The 7267-nt window shown below is 38.0% G+C and overlaps 1 non-coding gene and 1 pseudogene across 1 annotated transcript; both read left to right on the top strand.

The window, feature by feature from the left end:
- The first annotated feature begins 2070 nt into the window (after positions 1-2070).
- LOC139559943 (GTP-binding protein 4-like) lies at positions 2071-7134 on the top strand (annotated as a pseudogene).
- On the top strand, positions 3286-3449 carry LOC139560690 (small nucleolar RNA SNORA81). The gene has a single exon (XR_011672029.1). It is a non-coding gene; the product is annotated as a small nucleolar RNA SNORA81 (small nucleolar RNA).
- Positions 7135-7267: the final 133 nt, after the last annotated feature.

Genomic DNA, 7267 nt, shown 5'->3' with positions numbered 1-7267 from the left:
TACTCTTATTTCTTACTTTAAAAAAAGTTGTATTCAGCGCATGTGACAAATACAATTTGATTGGATTTGATTATACTAGAAAAACAATTACCAATAAGCTTGGGTTACTATACAGATCTAATAATTGTTTAGCTGTATCCATTAGAAAGACCTTAGTAACTCAACTGCTGCTTCCTCTCCTAGACTATGGCAACATCATCTATCAAAACACAACCAAGACCTTACTTTGCGAATTAGATGTAATTTATAACAATCTTTGCACATCATTGCACAATATAGAAATCACTAATTGGCTGTTACTCCCAAACAGAAGACAACTGCATTGGTATCAATTTTCTTTTTTATGTATCAACTTCTTTTTTATGTATCAACTTAAACTACAAGATTCACACTACTCCTTTCGACATCAGTACCAATTACATATTCCAAGGGTATATCATGAGGTTGGAGTAAGATCTTTCAGATACAAAGACCCAACTGACTGGAATAATTTACCTATTGAAATCAGGTTATTAAAATCACATTCAATTTAAGAAAGCCCTTTTTCAAATGTTAAGAACAAACTGTGTTTTTAACTAATAGAAACATAACCATGTGAAGATATTTGTAAATACGTATGTATGCATATTTTATATTATAGGTACTTTATTTGTTGTATTTGTAGTTGTAGCCGTAGTTTTTATTAGTTGTATTAGTAGTTGTAGCAGTAGTTTTTATTAGTTGTATTAGTAGTTGGGGCAGTAGTTTTTATTAGTTGTATTAGTAGTTGGGGCAGTAGTTTTTATTAGTTGTATTAGTAGTTGTAGCAGTAGTTTTTATTAGTTTTATTAGTAGTTTCAGCAGTAGTTTTTATTAGCTGTAGGCCTATTGGTAGTTTTTTTTATGCTGCTAATGTACATTTTTTTTAAATATTTGGACACTTGTAAACGAGATGGTGCATCTCAAGAGATTTATTCTAGCAAAATTTCTGATAAATAAATAATAAATAAATAGGTAATTAATTAATAGCATAATTAATACCAGGACCCATTGAATGAGGTTGTTGTTGTTGTTGTCATTGTTGCCATTGTTTTTGTATAGGTTTGGGTGGTTGAATTGAAGTGTCTTCAATAACAGAGTCTTTCAATAAATCACATTAAACTGGATCAGCCTATGTTTTATGTAATATGTTTTTACACATTCCCAACCTCATAACAATACATGTGCTCATGCACAATGTAGCCCGATGCTTAGACAACAGGCTTCATGAACATTTCTGATTAGAAATTAGATAACGACCAAGGAGGCAATAGGTCTATAGGCATGCATTATTTAGCACGAAGATAGAGTAGGACATGCAGTACACATAAACAACAGCGGTTCCATCTTGACTCAACCCCCTGAAGTTGTGGGAGGATGACATAAAGTCAATAATACACTCCAGTATTCTCAAATGGGGACCCAGGGGGAATGACAGTCAGTCTTTCTTTGTTGTCTGCATTGAATAATTAAGGTTTACTATAATGTCTACATGCAAACAAATAATAATTTGTTCTTAACTGACTTGCCTAGTTAAATAAAGGTAAAAAAAATATTTAAAAAACTGCCGGTGCTTTATTCAATACTTGTATTTTTTATATATTTAACCTTTATTTCAAATCAAATCAAATCTTATTGGTCACATACACATGGTAAGCAGGTGTTAATGCGAGTGTAGCGAAATGCCATTTATTAAAGTGTCCAGTGATTTCACTGGATGAATAAATATGAAGCGTTTTCAAGCCCACTGGCGGGCAGTGGGAGAAGATGGAACGAGGTGGATTTTGGACTACATTTATGCATATTTTCTCATCAATTAAACATTTGATCTCAATACAGTTTTCTGTTCACGACACTAGAATGTGTTATGAACAGAGTGTACTAGGTTTTGTAACCTTTTAAATAATCGCGTTGTTTAGAAGGACCGCAAAGTCGAATTGAGTTACTGCACACGCGCATTTCACAGAGTAGGCGTTCCCTAACGGAAAAATGCAGATATTTGCTGGAATGGGCCAATAGGATCTCGCTAGCTCGTGCTTGGCTCTGCACGCCTACTTGCTTGTTCCGCCCAGTATGACTCATCTGTTCTATGCTGATTTGATGAATGTCTTGTATGACAAAAACCATTACAAGCTGGTTTTGGGACAGATCAACATCGCAAAGAATTTGATTGACAAGTAAGAAGCTGACTTCTTCCACTATTTCTTTGCTTACACTGATAATGTACACTGTTCAACTTGGTGTGCTCACTCATGTGTTCTCCTTGCAGTGTTTCCAAAGACTATGTTTGACTGAAGTATAGTGATTCCCTGTACCGCTGTAAACAACTGAAGCGTGCTGCTCTGGGTCGAATGTGCACCATCATGAAGCGACAGAAGCAAAGCTTGGAATACCTGGAACAAGGTAATCTTGTAGTTATTTACTTTGTTTGATGAAAGGCTTGTCATGCATGTCTGAAAATGTCTCTGGTTTGCATATACTAGAACAGTGTTTCCCAAACTCAGTCCCAGGGACCCCAAGGGGAACCCATTTTGACCTTTGTCCAACTACACAGCAGAATCCAATTATGAAGGCTTGGTGATTATTTGAATCAGTTCTGTAGTGGTAGGGCAGAAACCAAAATGTGACTCCTTTGGGCCCCCAGGACCAAAATTAGGAAACCCTGTTCTAAAAGATACTAAAGACATTTGGCTCCGGTTGTCATTGTTGATGTCTTGTTTACATTTAGTGGTTGTTTTACTAGTGCTCCAGCATCTTTCCCGTTTACAACTGATTGATCCCAATACTCGGACTCTACTGCTTTGTGGATATACCAATGTGGGCAAGTCTAGTTTAATCAACAAGGTATACATCCCTATTGCTGTTATTCTTTGTCATTTCAATGGTTGATACAACCTTGCTGTGTAATTTGTGATTATAATACAGTGTTCAATGGTTGCATGGCATAATTTGGGCAACCATTGTTAGAGGCATTGCGATAAGTTTGTCTGCTTTGCTGCACGATGGATCACGCTTATCTTGGTCAGATCGTAATTATAAAATGTGTTGTCAATGGCTTACCTGGTTAAAGGCAAATGGAAATAAATAGTGCATTACTTTTTACCAGAGTCCATAGAACTCTGGTCAAAAATAGGTTGCTATTTAGGGACTATATAGTGAATAGGGTGTGAAAATATGTAAGTACCATAGATTACTTTTTAAATGTAGCTGTAACGTCTATAGTTGTAGGCTTGTGAGTAACAGTCAACAGTTGTGCAAAATTCAGAACCTTTCCCTTTTAAAGCACTCTGCTAAAATTGTGAGGGTGAAGCCTCAAGCTTGGCTGTTGCAGGCATGCGAGCACGGGTACGCCAAGGAAGGATAGAAAAGGCAAGGACGGACTGCTTTCTTAATGTTCAGTGTCCTTTGTCTCAAGGCGCCGTGCTACATTATTTCTCTGAAAATGCCAAGGCATGTAAAAAACTAACTCTGCAAGGTTTTTTTAAAATTAAATATTGTCATTTTTTCTCTAGCCTTTGCTCATTGTTTCTCTAGGCTTTGCTCATTGTGGCTAACAAGTGTTATGTCAAGAAGATGTGACCTCACTGAGGAAGACCAGGTTCGTAGTTTTGTTCATGCTTATTAGTAACCTATTCTCTTTACTTTGGCTTTATTTCTCTCCCTAGTTTACTTTGTCATCCTCTTTCAAGATGGGACTTGCTTATCAAGGTTTCCTGCTTTGTTCCTTCAGAAAATCTTTGCTGACCTTACTGCAGAGGGCATCTCTGTCATTGAAACCAGCACTTTGACTGAGGAGGGCGTGAGAATGGTGAAAACAGAGGTGAGCAGTGTAGTCCACTCTTCTGATTACTAACAATTTGTTAGTAACAAGTGTTATGTTTTGTGTTTTTCTCTATTTGTACGGAAGTCCGGAGAGGACATATGAATAATACATTTTAAAAAGTCGATCAACTTATTTATCTCATGATCACTACATAACAAAAGTTGTTTTGTCGAGATCACGAGACAAAACAGTACCACACATCACCCATTAATTTGTTCAGATACACGATAACCACTTCATCAAGGAGCTCTGTGGCTGCGTTGATTGCAATGCGCTGGTGTAGCAATCAATAAAACCGTATGCGCTAATCCGCTGTGGGCTGTGCCACCTCAGCCGTTCTGTTGGTCATCAATACGTCCACTCCTATTTAGAGTTTATCTCGTGATCTCGACAAAACAACTTTTGTGTAGTAATCATGAAATCAATAAGTTGTCATCTCGCCATAACGAGGGAATCCTTTTTTTTCTTTTTTTCATTCATATGTCCTTTCTGGACTTTGTTTTTAATAATTCGTACTAATATTTTCTTGAATTTCAGGCCTGTGACAAACTCCTGGCCGATCGTGTCGATGGCAAAATGAAGGGCAAGAAGGTGCATGATGTTCTCAACAGATTGCATTTAGCAGTACCTGCTAAGAGGGATGAGAAGGTAGGCAAAATACTATACTTTCTGTAGAGGTGCATGTCTTTCCACACTTAGTGATTTGCCTAAGTTAAACATGTATGCATGATTTTACTAATGTTGTACTATTTTTTTAATGGTATATAAATTTGAATGTGAACAGGGGAAATTGGGCATGTCCTTTTAAGTATGCTCATTAGACTGTTTTCTCAACACTAGGTGAGACCACCATTCATTCCAGAGGGAGCTAGGATTGGCAGGAAAACAGTGGAGGTGGATACACCCAAACACAAAACAGTATGTCCATACATTATTAACACTTATAGAAGGATTATGTTGGAAAAGCCTTGGATGTAATCCGCTCACTCAAGTGGGTTATGTTGTGATAAATGTTCATTGTCAAGCTCTAGCTGTCTTACTAAGGGATTATTTAATTAATTGCCAATTTCCATCATTGATTTACAGGAGAGGGAGATGATTATATCCTGGACCTACAGAGTATGTATTTGGACATTGTCTCATTTATAAATGGCTTGCCTGGAGTGGTATTGTGTAAATGGTTATCAGGACACTTATTATGTCAATTTTCTCTAATACTTGACGTTTTCTCCTTTTTTCAGAATATTGGGATCTGATGAATAAAGAGGAGAAATGTGATGTGATTCCTGAAATATGGGAGGGTCACAACATTTCAGATTATATCGACCCTAAAATCATGAAGGTGAGTGGGGCGTGAATTGATCTTGTTCTAGTGATTCCATGGAATCATTAACTTGAATGGGGATGCCTGGTCTATTCATTCAATTTCTACCTCCCTAAACATATCTCTCATGCCCATACAGAACCTGGAGGATCTGGAGAAGGAGGAGGAGCTGAAGGAGAAGGCAGGGGAGTATGAGACTGGTGAGGATGAGGAGATGCAGGAGATCCGCCAGCTGGCCAAACAGATCAGAGAGAAGAGGAAGCTAAAGATCGTGTGCTCCAAAGACAAGGATGTGCATTGCCCCAGACTACCCAGAACTGTCAAGAAGGTGATGTGGATGGAGATCTTGTTTATATGAATATAACTTTTACAGTTAATCTTGTTTTATAGCCTGTCTTTAAAAAAATAAGTATTATACCTTTACAGGTTGAAAGAAATGGGAGACCTTGGTCTGGACATGACTGGCAAAGATGATGTAAGTTTGTTTTCATTTTTTCCCCGTGTATGTAAAAGACAATATATTTCTCACATGCTACAGCTGTTATGCTGTAGTGCAGGAGTCTAAATCAGTGCCTGAATAGAGCGGAATAGTGAAAAAAGCATTGGAACTGGCTTCGGGGTCCGGAGTTTAGTTTGAGGGCTGTAGTGTATTCACACATTTCTGCTCATGTCCATTCAGCGCCACTATGCGGTGAATGCCCGTAGATCCCGGAGTGTTGGTGTTGCCAAGAAACGCAAGCGTGAGGCATCCATAGCTCCCACCTCTCGAACCCGCAGCCAGATTGGTCGAGTGGGGGACGAGAGGCAATCTGGTGTTCGTGATCCTAAGGTTTGTGATGGCTATTTAGAGAGTTGGGCCAATCCGGTTTATGCATTATGATGCATTTACCTGACACTTCAACATTATATGGCAGCCATGTTTGCTCCCCATTTTAAAATGACATGGGGGAATATTTAAATAATGCTATGTAACTGAATGTATAGAATTAGAACAATATTCTAAAAGTTGGCGTAACTCTCTAAATGTATAGCTCTGGGCTACTCCATCTTTTCCTGTCATCAGGTGAATTGGGTTGTGTTAAAAATATGCACAATGCATATTGGGAAAGTGTTAGTCCCCTGGCTTAAAGAAACATAGTCTTAGGAGATGTTATGATTGTGTGTGTCTGAAGTGGCACCCTATTATGGGCCCAGGTCAAAAGTACTGTTCTATATAGGGATATGAGTGACATTTGGGACACAACCTTTGTTTTGCTGAGGGTTTACTGAAAGTATGTTTTCCTGTATAGATGGCGAAGAAGGCCAAGAAGTTGATGAAGAGCCAACAGAAGGACATGAACCGCCAGGGGAAGAAGGGAGAGGCAGACAGACATGTATTTGACCTCAACCAAAACCTCTTTTCTCTGACAAGAGAATGTCCGGAACAAACGATCACAGATAAAGGCATTGATTGATGAGGTTGACCTTTTTTCAGTGTAATCCAGCTTCTGTCGGAATTGTATACTTTTTCACTGGAGTAAATCTGAAAATAAATGTTTGCACTTTTCTGAATTATCTTTCATCATATTGAGGTAATGAGTGACACAAGTGACATTCCTGGTTTTGGAAAGCTGCGTAGTGGAGCACAAACCTCAATTCACCACAAGGTATCAGCCAGCAATTTTAGTGGTAGTTTGACTTCTGTGTCACTTACATGAACACCCACAGTCAAAGCTTCCAATTGCTGTGGCTACCAATTTGTGATAAAAATAACCTCAAAGGGCATTCAAGTGAAGTGTACTTGAATTGTAAGCTGTAAATGGAACGTATTGCCGTAACTCCTAGAATGTATCAATTGTATTGCTTTGTTGTAGCTAGAAACAAAGGAGATGAAACGGCACACCGTTACAGCTAAGTCCTTTCAATAAATGTGAGTTTCTTCTACTGTGTACACTGCAGTGGGGGAAGTGATTAAATGTGTAAACCAAAATGTGTCTCACTGGTGCTTTATTAAAAATAAATTTGAATAATTTACTATCTTATGCTGCCTGTTAATTCCAGTGTGATGAAAAATAAATATATCTACAATTTTAGGAAAATCATAGCTTGTGTATATGAGAAAA

Source organism: Salvelinus alpinus, chromosome 30 (assembly GCF_045679555.1).
Source record: "Salvelinus alpinus chromosome 30, SLU_Salpinus.1, whole genome shotgun sequence".
Lineage (NCBI taxonomy): Eukaryota > Metazoa > Chordata > Actinopteri > Salmoniformes > Salmonidae > Salvelinus > Salvelinus alpinus.
Note: the sequence above shows the minus strand (reverse complement) of the source record. Positions and strands in the feature narration are given on the sequence as shown.